Here is a 15,511-nt window from a genome sequence, read left to right as displayed (position 1 = left end):
GCTTAACCTATTCCCAATTAGAGCTTGATTATAATTTGTTGGATGATTAGGTTAGATTAAATTAGGATTTGATTGGTGTTATCTGATCTACGTCTAGATCTAGGTGTTGATGGTATTACACATTTTAAGTTTCTAATTCGCGAAAGGAGCTTGATTGGAGTTCATTCATTATGACTGCATGAGCTACATTTAAGGTGAGTACTTTTTGACTTATTTCTTTAGATCTTTGACTTTAGTGCATGATCTATTTTATTGATTTGGTCGTACTAATTTACTTACCTCGACTCTACTCTAGATCTGATCTTGAGTTTGATACTTTATGGTTTGTCCTTATATTTAGATCTATTGAATATCATATGTAGTATAGTTGTATACTTGTGTAAGGGCATATATGTTAGTGAGATCATATTGCCTATACTTGATAGAATTCAAGCCCCACGGGTAATATATTCCACTAGACTATTCTCTTCGGGTCACCATCTAGGACTACTTGATCTTGATCGTGTTGTTTATTATATGTATAATGATACCATGGAGTCTAAGGGCATATTATGATTAGATGGCTAGGATTCCCTTGAATTGTGATTGTTACTATTGTACTTGGTATTGTGATACCTAGACACATTTTATTAAACTTATTATTTAATGCATGTCTATGCATTTAAACTGCCCATTAGATTAAATACTAATCTTGAGCTATCGCCGGTAAACCATAGCGAATAGTTGAATATCCTATTAGATCATTTGCTTGTTATGTAGGCTCAAGCCTATACCTTGGTAAGATTATACTGTAATGTAGGATATTGAGTATCCTCCTAGACCCTTGGTTATTATTTAGGCTCATGCCTATTCGATGTTGATTTTAGACGTAGTGTAGCTTGAAGAGCATTATCCTTGGATGGATTGTTGTTGCTTATTTGTCATTATGGCTTGGTTCTGTACATACCCTATCTGCCCACGGGATTATCCATGGTAGAGTGTTCTCTCACAGACAGTGGCCACTTATGCATCTTGTGTACCCATGGGACCATCCGTGGTAGAACGTTCTCCCATAGACAGTGACTGTTTACATACCTTGACTGCCTACGGGACCATCCGTGGTAGAGTATTCTCCCGCAGTTAGTAGCTGAGGTACTAGATAGCTACCTCATCCTGCCCGCCCATGGAATAATCCGTGGTAGAGCGTTCTCCTGCGGACAATGACTATTTATATATACCTTGACTATCTGCAAGACCCATTCGTGGTTGCATATTATTAAGCTAGTCAGAACTTGTTATTTGTTGGTTATGCATTTTTGTGTAGGGTTTGAACGTATTGTATCTACTCTTGATTTATTGGTTATACATGGTTGAGCATGTTAGTGGATGTTATATTATGAGTTATGTTTTTGCTTAGCAGGTGCTTTTATGGGTACTGTTACTTTTATAGTAAGTATTTCTCTTGAGACTGTACCCTTTGATCTCCTTATATTATCATGTACTATCTTCTTATACTCGCTGAGTATTTTGTACTCACTACCCTTGCTTTCCATTTATTTCCAAGTTAACAAGTAGAGGATATGTCGTGTCACTTGGAGAAGATCGTGTTTTCTATGTTCTTTTTATTGCTATTTTTCATTCTAGTTTTCAGACTTGATTGTGTAATAATTACCTTGATTGTGGTTTCCATTTTGTGATGTGTTTTTATTCGTTTTGGGACCTGGCAGCGACAGGACATCTCCAAGGTATAGGAATGTAAGGTATACTTCTATTGATTATTTGATCTTCTATGTTCACTACCTTGTTAGGTTATGGTTAGACACTCTCCAATTTACTTGGATTTTGTATCTATTTCTATACATGTCTAGTAAATATTCACTGACTTGGTGTAGCATGATGACACTTAGTCAATCAACCCTATTCACAATTATGACCGACGCTGACCATGGTAACGACTAATGACATGTTGAGGACTCAACCTTGATGAAGAGCATGCTATTTCTCTAGTAGCGCCAACTAATACCGAGTTGAAAAATGAAGGTCGAATCTGTCAACGACCTGGTGGAGATTAAAGGACACAATCTCAGGGAAATACCACAAATCATACCAACCCTTGCTATTATTAGCTTGGTAGTGGTTAGTACATGCATACTCATGTTGGCTCGATCAGTAGAGTACCGATTTATTCTTGTTGGTTCGGTCAGTAAGGGACCGACTTACTCTATTTCATGGAGATTCTAACCTTTGGGTTAGTTGCGCTTGGCTAGATAACCTAAAGACACATTGAGTACTTGATTGGTATATACATAGAAATGATTGAATGAGCTGCATACCATTGTTGTCTTGACCAGTCTATAGAAGATCGATGTATCTTATTTCATGAGAATTTCGACCATAGACTTTATGTACTTGGTTGGATAACTTAAAGCTATATATGGATAGATGACCCCCACTGGTGTAGAAAAGTGTAGAGCTAGCTGCTTAACACTTACAAGATCATGTCGTTATTTAGTGGAAAATACTGAAGATGATCTTCGGGAAACAAAGAATCACTTGGTGATTAGGCTGAGATATTTAGAGAGAGTACTTCTCTATCTCCTTTGGTAAGATAATAGTTTATAAGGCGATGCTAGCTGACTCGCCTAACACTGTTCCATGGGAGATCTTGACTCATGGGCCTATCGGATATGGTTAGATATCCTCGATGATATATAGAGATATATGACTGTAAGGATGTGGAGAATATCGTGTTAGCTGCTTACCACCTATGAAATCCAACTGTTACTAAGTGGAAATATCATATGATGAGCTTCGAGGGGTAGAACATCGATTGACAGTGATTTCGACTAGCTATCTAATAATAGTGCTTCTCTTTAGTGCGATAAGTTACAGGGCAATGTTTAATCGACTCAACTAACATTGTCTCCATCAAATAGTTTGAGACTTGACCAATGAACATTTACCTAAGGTCTTGAAGTGCATATTTTAGATCAGGGTGTTCGACCCTTTGTGGACACTTTATTTGGAAAACATTTATGGGCAAGGTTGTGAAAGGATTATAAATGGAGATCAACACACTTCGATGTGTTGCAACCAAAGATAATATGTGCACTGCACTGACTGTTGCCCAATTTTTGGTGCCAATAGATCAATAACATCTTGTCTGATGGATCAATACCACCTTAGGTTGGAGGGTGAATAACCGGTTTGATGGAGATGACCTCCTGGTGTAAATCTCTCAGTGGGAGCTTGATTTGTTATTTTTGACTGATGTGGTGCTCTCACAATTGGCCTTTGAAAACTTAACTAGCACATTCGACTCTTCAGTCACCTCAAAGATGCATCTTCGGCTTGACTACCGTTTATGGGTCTTAATGTTATGAACCAGTTTTTAGGGACGAATCAAGTTTGTGATGCATGTATAATATTCAGTACACTATTGTAGATCATAGCACCTTTAAATTTTTTGTCCAGTTGATTTGTGTGGCTGACAATAAAAGGCTTCCAAGGGCTTGATTTTTAGTTTCGTGTTCACCTATGCAAACATTTTGAGATTAAAAGAGAAGGATACCACATTGAGTTATTAGCCTCTGATGGCATGCACCATAGGAGAATGTTGACTTGAGTCAAGTGTTTAATCCTGGATTTGACTTGGTGCGTTGTTAGCTTAGCGTAAAGTTCATTCTTTTTGCTCAGAAATCCACTAAAGTGTGTTTTATTGTTGATTTTGCAATGTCTGAATTGGTTGAATGATTTGGCTTCTCTAAGGGATGCTCTAAATGTCTTTGGACTGATCCATTAATCCAATTCACAATCCCAGGGCTTCGGGTTCATTGAGCTCTGTGTTCAATTAGATTTGGAATATCTGTGACCATTCATCTAGCAGGAGTTTCTCATACCACTTATCTACTGATGTTAACGTCTTTCCCCACTTAAATCTTTGATTCCAATATGTGAGGTTTTGAAGTGTTGCTCTAAATGAAGATGGTTCTCCAAAAGGCTTTCCTCTAGATGTGCTTTAACTCGATTCTCTATCTAACATTAATTTGAAGTTCTCATCTAAGATTAAATATAGGCTAGTGAGAATGGAAATTAAAAGGGGAGGGAAATTTGCAAGAAAAATTCTACTTGGTAACGTCTCCAAACCCTTCAACAAGAAAAATGGGAAATGCCTTTTGAAATCGAGTAACTGTTTTCTTAATGAATTGGATCATTGTCTGTAATTTGGCTTTAAAAGAAACCAAGTGACCAGAAACAACAACAAAATCAGTGAAGGTTGCAAATTGACAACTGTTGAACCATACAATTTGCCAGGAAATTAAAAGAATCTGTTGTCATTTTTATTGTAGATTTTGCTTTATGAATCTCAGGACTATTATATCATTATTACCAAAGCAGGAAGTATTATTGCTGAGTGCTATCATTAGCTTGATTCCCTTTTTATCTTGTGAATCAATTGCACTTATAAAATTTCTTCATACCTTTTTCCTTAAACCGTTGGCCTTGTAGCTACTGTTAATGTCTTTCCAAGTGTAATGTGGTTAATTTAGTTCAGGTTTTTCATCATATACATGTAGTTAGATGCTCATTTTGGATTTCTCTGAAGTTTTCTTCACAAAGACCAGTAATGATTGATATGGAATATCAGAGGGATAAGCACTAGCATAGTGTTAACATGTAGCTTGTTGTTCCCTCGATTATCACGGAGTCTTAGTCATTAGTGGATGCAGAGGTTCCTTTTTGGACTGATTATTATTACTAGATTAATCCCAATTCAAGGTTCTTCCTAGTCTTGGTAGAGGTATAAATGTGGTTCCAGGATTGCTCAACTTTCATGTACTAGCTATATTGATTCTCGTCATCAATGGTCACTCTGCTATTGCCTTTGAGTTAGATGTCAAGTGAATGCCTATTTTATTTTGGTAGCTGTCCTAATGTTTTGTTTTATATTGACCGTGTAGGACGGTGTTCAACGAGTTGCATATTTTTGTTGTTAGGGAATGCCCACTTAAGAATTGCAACAGTCTAAGAATGCAAAAAAAAAAAAAGGGGTGAAATGATTAAAGGTCTCAGATTGTGTTCGTGACACATGTGACATTTGATTTTCCTTAGTATCACATCATTATCAGGTTATGATGGAGAGAGATACGGGCCGCTCTTATGGTTTTGGAATTAGCAGTTACAATTACATAGAGGGAGGTATTGGCTTCTAACCAATAAGTTACGGGTTGCCCTTGAATTTTGGTAGTCATACCCTAATTAACCATAAAACTACTCTGTGAAGTGTATCAATTCATGAGCCATTTAGGATGTACTTATGTATCAAGACACAAAGCGCCCTTACAAGTGGAATGGTAGCAAGAAAATTATTGCAGATTTTGCAATTCAATATTTGGTGTGTCAACAAGTGAAGATAGAATGTCAGAGTAATGTAGTAGAAATTTAGTGGGTCCATAATCCACAGAGTCATCATCATCTACTTAGAAGTAGATCATTATATAATTTTATACATGAACCATAATTTCTTACTGTTGAAGATTTGTGCATGATTCTAGGATTGAGTAGTATATTGATATGCTGCTTAGTTGTTATCTTTAAATGAGGATTCTTTGAGCAGTAAATTTGAGAATCAAATTTTTATTAGTGGGGGAGAATATAAGATACAATAATTAAATAATAAGTGTTATTGCAGAAATAACCTTATTAGATTTTTCAAGATTTTTAAATTTTTTTTCGAGATTTAAACGGAGTTGTATGACTCACTTTAAGGGGATGGATTGATTAAGATAGGAGAAAATCTGTTTGGAATATCCAAATAATCTTATTAGATTTTTAGGATTTTTTTAAAAAAATTTTGGGATTTAAACAGAGTTGACTCGCTTTAAGGGGATGGATCGATAGAAATAGGAGAAAGTCTGTTTGGAATATCCCTTAAGTGGGAGTTGATAAATTTAATTAAACGTAAAGTTTATTTCCTTAACCTAAGTATATAAAATCTAAAATCTAAGCTAATTCCTTATCTCTTCCGATCCTTTTTCTCCTCTCCCGAATCTGTCGTTTCCTCCTCCTCGAGTTGACCGTCGGCCACCGGGTGACGACTCCGACGACCACGATGGTCGGACGTCTCCGAGCAGATCCCATAGTCCTCGCCGCGAGATGCAGTTGTGACAGGGGCGGCGACCAAACCATTCCGCGGTCTGCTTACGCCACCACTGGCCCACTGCCTCATCAATCGCTGGCACCGCTCTTCCCCTTCAGCGTGCCTCACTACTACCAGCCCCTCTTGGCTACTAAACTGTCAGTCGAGCTCTCTCTGTGTTCTCGATCCATCGCCGATGCCCTCCCCTTGCCGCGTTGCCCCTTTTCTTTCCGGTCAACGACGCTGGTAGCTAGGGCAGATCAAGCATCGCTACAGCTGGTCATCATTTGTCATTACTGCCATCGCCAGAAAGCTAGGACACCATCGGACTGAGTCACGCCAGTTTGTAACCTAAGTGAGGTAATGAATGGTTTGAATGTTGACCAAGGTTCTGTGACGTGGGCTCACTGTTGGATTGGTGGCCTGCCCGTTCTATGTTGATTGTTAACCAATTGGATTAGACGTAGGTACTCGGATCATAATGCGGAGGAAATGAGATCAGGCTGGTTTCACAGAGCAATAATTCACCGTAGTGTAGTTGATCTGCCAGTTGCTGTGTGCTAATGTCGAAACACTCAACCACTACCTGGAAGAAGCTGAATGGTAATAAATTTGACCTAACCTATTCCCAATTAGAGCTTGATTATAATTTGTTGGATGATTAGGTTAGATTAAATTAGGATTTGATTGGTGTTATCTGATCTATGTCTAGATCTAGGTGTTGATGATATTACACATTTTAGGTTTCTGATTCGCGACAGGAGTTCGATTGGAGGTCATTTAGTACGACTATATGAGCTAAATTTAAGGCAGGTACTTCTTGACTTGTTTCTTTAGATCTTTGACTTTAGTGTATGATCTATTTTATTGATTTGGTTGTACTGATTTACTTACCTCGACTCTACTCTAGATCGGTTCTTGAGTTTGATACTTTATGGTTTGTCCTTATATTTTGATCTATTGGATATCATATGTAGTATAGTTGTATACTTGTGTAAGGGCATATATGTTAGTGAGATCATATTTACCTATACTTAATAGAAATCAAGCCCCAAAGGTAATATATTCCACTAGACTATTCTCTTCGGGTCACCATTTAGGACTACTTAATCTTGATCCTGCTGTTTATTATATGTATGATGTGTTGGTTGCTACTCGGAAAACCTAGAGGTTCCACTGTACAAAAATTTTGTACAAAGGTCTTAACCTTTTCCTAGCTACCATGTGTTCTTTTAAATTAAATTTTGGATCGCCTGCGGAACTTAACACGTTTGATCCAAAACTTAATCTATTTGTTTTTTTAGGTTTTGACTTGGATCTCCTGCGGAACTTAACACGTTTGATCCAAATCACCTAAGTTATTAATTCCATTAAATATTAATTTTCAAAATTGGTTCCCAGTACTGACGTGGCGAGGCACATGACCTTCTTGGATATGGGAGCAACCACCACCGACTAGACAAAACTTTTTAAGGAAAGCTAATATTTAATTTCCTAAAATAACTTTAGGTCAACCGAAAAGAACAATCAAATCACAAGGAAAAGAAAAACAAAAGAACACTATATCGAAAACAAATTCGAAACACTAGAATCGTATGCCTCTTGTATTTAGTATTATTTTCAAAAATAACTAGTATGACGCGGAAAGAAAAATTACTAGTTATACCTTTTAGAAAGAACTCTTGATCTTCTACCGTATTCCTCTTTTAACCTCGGACGTTGTGTGGGCAACGATCTTCCAAGATGAGAACCACCTAGGCACCTTCTTCCTTCTTCCTTCTTCCTTCAAGTTTCGGCCAAGCACAAGAACTTCCAAAAGATGAAGAATTTTCCACCAACCAAGCTCCAAGGGATGCATGCTTTCTCTCCTTCTTCTCCTTCCTTGATCTGGCCACATCCTCCAAGCTCTAAGAGATGATAGATTTCGGCCACAACAAGAGGAGAGAAAAGAAAGGGAAGGGTCGGCCATCACACCAAAGAAAAGAGGGAGAAAAATAGAATAGAGTCCTTAGCCTTGAAGTCTCCTCTACCCCCTCTTTTATAATCCTTGGTCTTGGTAAATAAGGAAAATTTAATAAAAACTTCCTTAATTCTTTTGCCATTGAAAAGGAAAATTTATTTAATTAAAAACAATTTTTTCTTTTCAATTTGTAATGGCCGGCCACCACATAAATTCTCCAAGCAAATAAAATTTTAAACAAAAATTAAAACTTCCTTATTTGCTTCCGGAAATTTATAAAAATTTGTCCAATAATTTTTTCCCTAAATGATTGGTTTATAAAAAGGAAATTTAATAAATTAAAATCTTTCTTTTAAACATGTGGATAAAAAGAAAGTTATCTCTATAAATTAAAATCTCTTTTAATCTACAAATAAGGAAAGATATCAAATCTTTTCTTAATCTTTTGTAGAAACTTATAAAAGAGAATATTTAATTTTAAACTCTCTTTTAAATCATGAACATGATAAAAAAGGAAAGTTTTTTTAAAATTTAAAATCCTCCTTTAATCAACAAATAAGAAAAGATTTCAAATTTTAAACTCTCTTTTAAACATGTAGATGATTTACAAATAAGGAAAGTTTTTACCAAAAAATTAAAACCATCCTTTTAAACTACAAATAAGGAAAGAGATTAATCTCTTCTCTTAATCTTTTGTAGAAAGCTATAAAAGGAAATTTTAATTTTTAAACTCTCTTTTAAAATCATGATATCCACATAAGAAATAATTTTAATAAAAATCCTTTTTAATATTCTAGTGGCCGCCACCTAAGCTTGGGACCCAGCTTTGGCCGGCCACTTGAGTTCCAAGCTAGCTTGGCCGCCCCATTGGATGGGTAAAGGTGGGTATCTCGTGGGTATAAATCTCTATATACTAGAGGCTACGATAGAGACCGAGAGGAGGAATTGGTTTGTCTCCGATAAAATTAAGCATCCCGTGCTCGCCCTAACACACAACTTAATTTTATCAATAATAATTCATTCCACTAGAGAACTATTATCAACTATCGCACCAATCCCAAATTACATTTGGCTCCTTCTTATCATGAGTGTGTTATCCCTGTGTTTAAGATAACAATGTCCACTAATTGTTACTAACAACTCACTTAATTAATATCTAGCTCAAGAGTAGTACCACTCAACTTCATCGTAATGTCGGAGTCCACCTGCAGGGTTTAACATGACAATCCTTATGAGCTCCTCTTGGGGACATTCTCAACCTAGATTACTAGGACACAGTTTCCTTCTATAATCAACAACACACACTATAAGTGATATCATTTCTCAATTTATCGGGCTTATTGATTCATCGAACTAAATCTCACCCATTGATAAATTAAAGAAATAAATATCAAATATATGTGCTTGTTATTATATTAAGATTAAGAGCACATACTTCCATAATAACTGAGGTCTTTGTTCCTTTATAAAGTCAGTATAAAAGAAACGACCTCTAATGGTCCTACTCAATACACTCTTAGTGTACTAGTATAATTATATAGTTAAGATAAACTAACACATAATTACACTACGACCTTCCAATGGTTTGTTCCTTTCCATCATGGTCGTAAGCTACTGTTTATAATTTATAAGGTACTGATAACATGATCTTCTGTGTGTGACACCACACACCATGTTATCTACAATATAAATTAATTGAACAACTACATTTATCACAAATGTAGACATTTGACCAATGTGATTCTTATTTCTAGATAAATGTTTTATACCAAAAGCTAGGCTTTTAGTATACATTCTAACATGATGATACCATGGAGTTTGAGGGCATATTATGACTAGATGGCTAGGATTCACTTGGATTGAGATACCATGGAGTTTGAGGGCATATTATGACTAGATGGCTATGATTCCCTTGAATTGAGATTGTCACTATTGTAGTTGCTATTGTGGTACCTAGACATATGCTATTAAACTTATTATTTAATGCATGTTTATGCATTTAAATTGCCCATTAGATCAAATACTGATCTTGAGCTATCGCCTGTAAACCATAGCGAATAGTTGAATATCCTATTAGACCCTTTACTTGTTATGTAGGCTCAAGCCTTTACCTTAGTAAGATTATATCGTAATGTAGGATATCGAGTATCTTACTAGACCCTTGGTTATTATTTAGGCTCATGCCTATTTGCTGTTGATTTTAGACGTAGTGTATCTTGAAGAGCATTATCCTCGGATGGATTGTTGCTACTTATTTGTCATTATGGCTTGGTTCTGTACATACCCTATTTGCCCACAGGATCAGCCGTGGTAGAGTGTTCTCCCGCAGACAGTGGCCACTTATGCATCTTATGTGCCCACGAGACCATCCGTGGTAGAATATTCTCCCGTAGACAGTGACTGTTTACATGCCCTGACTGCCTACGGGACCATCCATAGTAGAGTGTTCTCCCGTAGTCAGTAGATGAGGTACTAGATAGCTACCTCATCCTATCCACCCATAGGACAATCTGTGGTAGAGCGTTCTCCTGCGGACAGTGACTATTTATATATACCTTGACTATCCATGAGACCCATTCGTGGTTGCATATTGTTAAGCTAGTTCGGACTTGTTATTTGCTGGCTATGCATTTGTTTGTGCAGGGTTTGGACATACTGTAGCTACTCTTGATTTATTGGTTATACATGGTTGAGCAAGTTAGTGGATGTTATATTATGAGTTATGCTTTTGCTTAGCAAGTCCATATATGGGTACTGTTACTTTTATGGTAAGTATTTCTCTTGAGAATATACCCTTTAATCTCCTTATAGTATCATGCACTATCTTCTTATACCCGCTGAGTATTTTGTACTCACTACCCTTACTTTCTCTTTATTTCGAAGTTAACAGGTAGAGGATGTGTCGTGTCACTTGGAGGTCCTGGCTGCCAGTCCCACATTACACTCGAGATCATGTTTTCTATGTTGTTTCTATTGCTATTTTTAGTTTTGGTTTTCAGACTTGGTTGTGCAATAATTACTTTGATTGTGATTTCCATTTTGTGATGTGTTTTTATTTGGTTACGGTATCTGTGGTTAAGTCATACTGGTACGCAGTGGTGTTAGTTTCTATTTTTTTGGAGCGGATTGGGTAAATCCCTCCCTTGTGTATGTTTTCTATTGTTTGTTGTGGGATTGTGTTAATCCCTTTACCCTATTGTTGGCATGTTTGTTTTTATATTCCACTATGTGATTAGTATGATTTGTGGCTATGTATCTATGTTTCATTTGTCATTGTTAGAGGGGAAGTGTTGTCTGATTTTTATCGAACAAGTACTCTTCTGGGGGCGTAACAAATGCTATGTACTTAAAAATAAAATATGCTACCTAAAACTAAATCAAAATAAACCAAATAACTCGACCTTAATCTAAAAAATTAAACCTTCTAAGCTAAATTCAAATCTAAAAAAAATCAAATCAAATAAATCACAAACTAAATAAAACTATAATTAAGTTTATTATCATTATAAAACAAATCGATACAAACCAAAATAAAAACTTAAAAGGAAAATCTATGATTCAGGAGGTAATTAGGACTAAAATAATTAGGAATACAATTTAACTTGACAAACAATATTGGAGAAGCTTTAGATGATAGTAGGTTAGGAAAGCTCTGTTTATGCATGTCTAGGAAGATATGACTTCGACCTAGTGCATTTGACTTAGTGAAATTAACTGAAGCTGTCCCTTATTAATCCTAGCAAGTTGTACCAAAGTTTTATACTAAGTTTCATGGGCAGGATTATTTGAAAATTTTTGAAGCATGTGGTTATTCTAATGATGTCCAAGTGATTTACCACAATCTATACGTTTATCCAAAGAATATCTGTTTGTTGAACCCAAAGCTAAACTTGAATTAAAGATAAGTTAAATTAAACCCTAAAATTTAACTTAACTCATCTCACAAAATTATAAGATTTCCTTAATTGAAAATATAGATTAGGCGAGATAAATAAAGATTACAATTAAATTAAATTAAATTAAATTAAATCAAAATTATAAATTAAATTAAAATAAAAATAAATAAAGTTAAATTAACTTAAATTAAAACTTAAAAAATTAAAACTTAACTTAAACTTAGAAAAAAAATAAAACTTAAAAAATAAAAAAAATAAAAAAATTTGAACTTAAAAATTTAAACTTAAATCAAATTAAAATAAAATAAATTATTTTAATAAAATAAAATAAAATAAACTGAATTCAATTATAATTAATTCTGCTTAATCAATTTAAAACTCAATAATGAATCAATAATAACTAATTAATCCTATTTTTCTATCATAAGTTGATTAATACCAATTTAATTACCGAATATTAATAATAAATTTAAAATTTAATTAATCAACTAATAATCCAAAAGTAATAACTTAATTAATTAATAATTAATTAAATCAAAATGACTTTTTGTTAGGACTAAAACAAATTTAGGTATTTCGATAATGACTTGATATTATCCACTTTAAGTCTAAGCACTCATGGTTTTATTTTTGACCTCCACCCAAAATGTTTCATATCAATAGAGATATCTTTCCCTTATAAACTCATGATCTTTTCCATGCGTTTTTAATGTGGGATTTTATTTGCAACCTTACAACCCAACAATCCCCCTCCAACGAAGGACCACAAGCTTCCCACGTCCGATCATCAACCCACTAGGTCTTCCTGCCCCTCGATCCACCCGACTTACTAGGACTCCCTATCTGGTGTCTGGTCCTCTTGATTTGGACACGGAAGCCCCTACTTCCTTTATTTGGGATCAATATTTTACTCACATGGCTCAATTAGAGCATAGCTCTTGTGCACATTCAGCGGTTAGATCTTCTGGCAATCTGGACTCTGATATCACTTGTTGGATCATGAGAGGGGGGGGGGGGGGGGAGGTGAATCATGAGTTTCTTTAAACCAGAGTAATTTTTTAAAACCTTGAAATAAAAGCGTAGCGGAAAGAAAAACTGGAAAGAACACAAAAAGACGTAGTTGTTTTTACTTAGTTCGGAACCTTCGGTGATTTCTACTCCAAGACCCAGGTCCACGGATAAAGTTGTCAAATGGGCTAGGCTAACCCATGGCGGGCCAACCATTTGGCGAGACGGGACAGACCGACCCATCAACTTAACAGGTTGGGAAATTGTTAGAATGTATACTAAAAGCCTAGCTTTTTGTATAAACGTTTATTTTGAAATGAGAATCACATTGTTCAAATGTCTACATTTAGTTAAATGTAGTTGTCCATTTAATTTATATTGTAGATAACATGATGTGTGGTGTCACACAGAAGATCATGTTATTAGTTCCTTATAAATTATAAATAGTAGCTCACAACCAAGATGGATTGAGACAAACCATTGGAATGGTTGTAGTGTAATTTGGTATTAGTTTATCTTGACTATAAAATTACACTAGTACACTATGTGTGTATTGAGAAGGACCATTTGAGGTTGTTCCTTTTATATTGACTGCATAAAAGAACAGAACCTCTGTTATTATGGATGTGCATACTCTTAATCTCGATATAATAACAAGCACATGTACTTAGTATTTATTTCTTTAATTTATCAACGAATGAGATTTATTCGTTAAATCAATAGGCCCGATAAGTTAGAAAATAATATTATTTATATGGTGTGTTGTTGATTATAGAAGGAAACTGTGTCCTAGTTATCTAGGATGATGATATCCCCTTGAATAGCTCATAAGGATTGTCATGTAAACCCTGCAGGTGGACTTACTTCCAACATGACAATGAAGTTGAGTGGTACTACTCTTGGAGCTAGATGTTAATTAAGTGAGTTGTCAGTAACTCATTTAATTAATGGACATTCGATATCTTAAACACAAGGAGATTAATGTATTCATGATAAGAAGGAGCCCTTAATGTAATATGAGATTTGTGCGGTAGTTCAATAATAACTCTTTAGTGGTATGAGTTATTATTGATAAACTTAAGTTGGGTGTTCGGGTCGAACATAGGAAGCTTAAGCTTATCAGGAGGCCAAAACCAATTATTCCTTTATGTCCCTGTTGTAGCCTCTATAAAGCCTCGCATTCACCCGTTTTGATTTTCCTTCCTACCCAAGTGAGGAGCCGGCCACATCCTTGCTTGGTGCCCAAGCAAGGGGCCGACCAAGCCTTGCTTAGTGCCCAAGATGTGGGCCGGCCAAGCCATGCTTGGTGCCCAAGCATGGGGTTGGCCATAATAGAAGAGAAAAGGAAGTTTTTATTTAAAATAAAATTTTGTTAAAATCTTTTCTTTTATAGCTTTCTACAAATGATTAAAAGAGAGATTTTAATTTTGTTAAAATCTTTCCTTTTTTATAGTTATCTACAATGGTTTAAAAGAAAGATTTTAATTTTGTTAAAATCTTTCATTTTTTGTAACCAATTATTATAGGAATAAAAGGAATATTTTGTTAAAACAAAGTTTTGTTATAATCTTTCCTTTTATAGCTATTTACAATGGTTTAAAAGAGATTTTAATTTTGTTAAAATCTTTCCTTTTTTTTGTAACTATCCATAATAGCAAATAAAAGAAAAATTTTGTTAAAACTTTCCTTTTTTTAGCCGCTAGCAAAGAATATAAAAGAGGAGGAGGGTGGTGCCTAAAGAACATAACCTAAGCTCTCTCTCTTTTATTCTCTTGTGTGGTCGCCCCTCTTCTATTATTTTCTTTCTCTTGAGGCTAGCGACACCTTGCTTCAATCTTTGTGGTCGGCTGTGCTTGGAGGAGAAGAAGAAAAGGTTCGGGTGCTTTGTCTTGGTAGATCGTCGCCCACACGACGTTCAAGAGAAGGAGAGGAATACAACAGAAGATCAAGAGGTTTTTGTCTACGAAGAAAGGTTCAACTAGCTCTTTATTCCGCAGCAAAACTAGTTTAGTTTTTCTTTGTATGGATCCTGAAATACCAACACAAGATGCTATTGATTTTGTACTTCAATTGAGTTATCTGTAGTTAAACCTAGGGTTTATTGTAAGGAGTTTAAATATTCAATTTCTTTGAAAGGCTTTGTTTAGGAAGTGGTGGATGATTCCATAACCAAGAAAGCTGAGTGCCTCGCTAACGACCTGGAAGTCAATCCTTGAAATAGATATTTAATCAACTTCTGTAATATGGTTTAACTTTTGAAGAACACATGAGTTGGACTTGGATTAATAATGTTAAGTTTCGTTTGCAATCCAAGTTTAACTTTTGAAGAACACATGGGTTGCTAGGAAAAGTCATGTACTTGTACAAATTTTTGTACAGGGGAAACAGAACGAAATTCCAAGTAGCACCCAACAATTGGTATCAGAGCTAGTTTTCTTCCTCTGAGTGTTTGGTTTTCAGTTAAATTATGCACTTTTCATACATAAATTTAGGCAGGATAATAATAGGATGTGCAAATAGATTAACTCT

General features: G+C 35.3%; 1 long non-coding RNA gene across 1 annotated transcript; it reads left to right on the top strand.

The window, feature by feature from the left end:
- Positions 1 to 5,999: 5,999 nt before the first annotated feature.
- On the top strand, positions 6,000 to 11,351 carry LOC122052154. Its single transcript, XR_006131927.1, has 4 exons — positions 6,000 to 6,478; positions 6,580 to 6,721; positions 6,862 to 6,931; positions 10,962 to 11,351. It is a non-coding gene; the product is annotated as an uncharacterized LOC122052154 (long non-coding RNA).
- Positions 11,352 to 15,511: the final 4,160 nt, after the last annotated feature.

This window comes from Zingiber officinale, chromosome 1B (genome assembly GCF_018446385.1).
Source record: "Zingiber officinale cultivar Zhangliang chromosome 1B, Zo_v1.1, whole genome shotgun sequence".
Taxonomy (NCBI): Eukaryota; Viridiplantae; Streptophyta; class Magnoliopsida; order Zingiberales; family Zingiberaceae; genus Zingiber; species Zingiber officinale.
The sequence above is the reverse complement of the archived record's forward strand: the minus strand, read 5'-3'. Positions and strand labels throughout refer to the sequence as shown.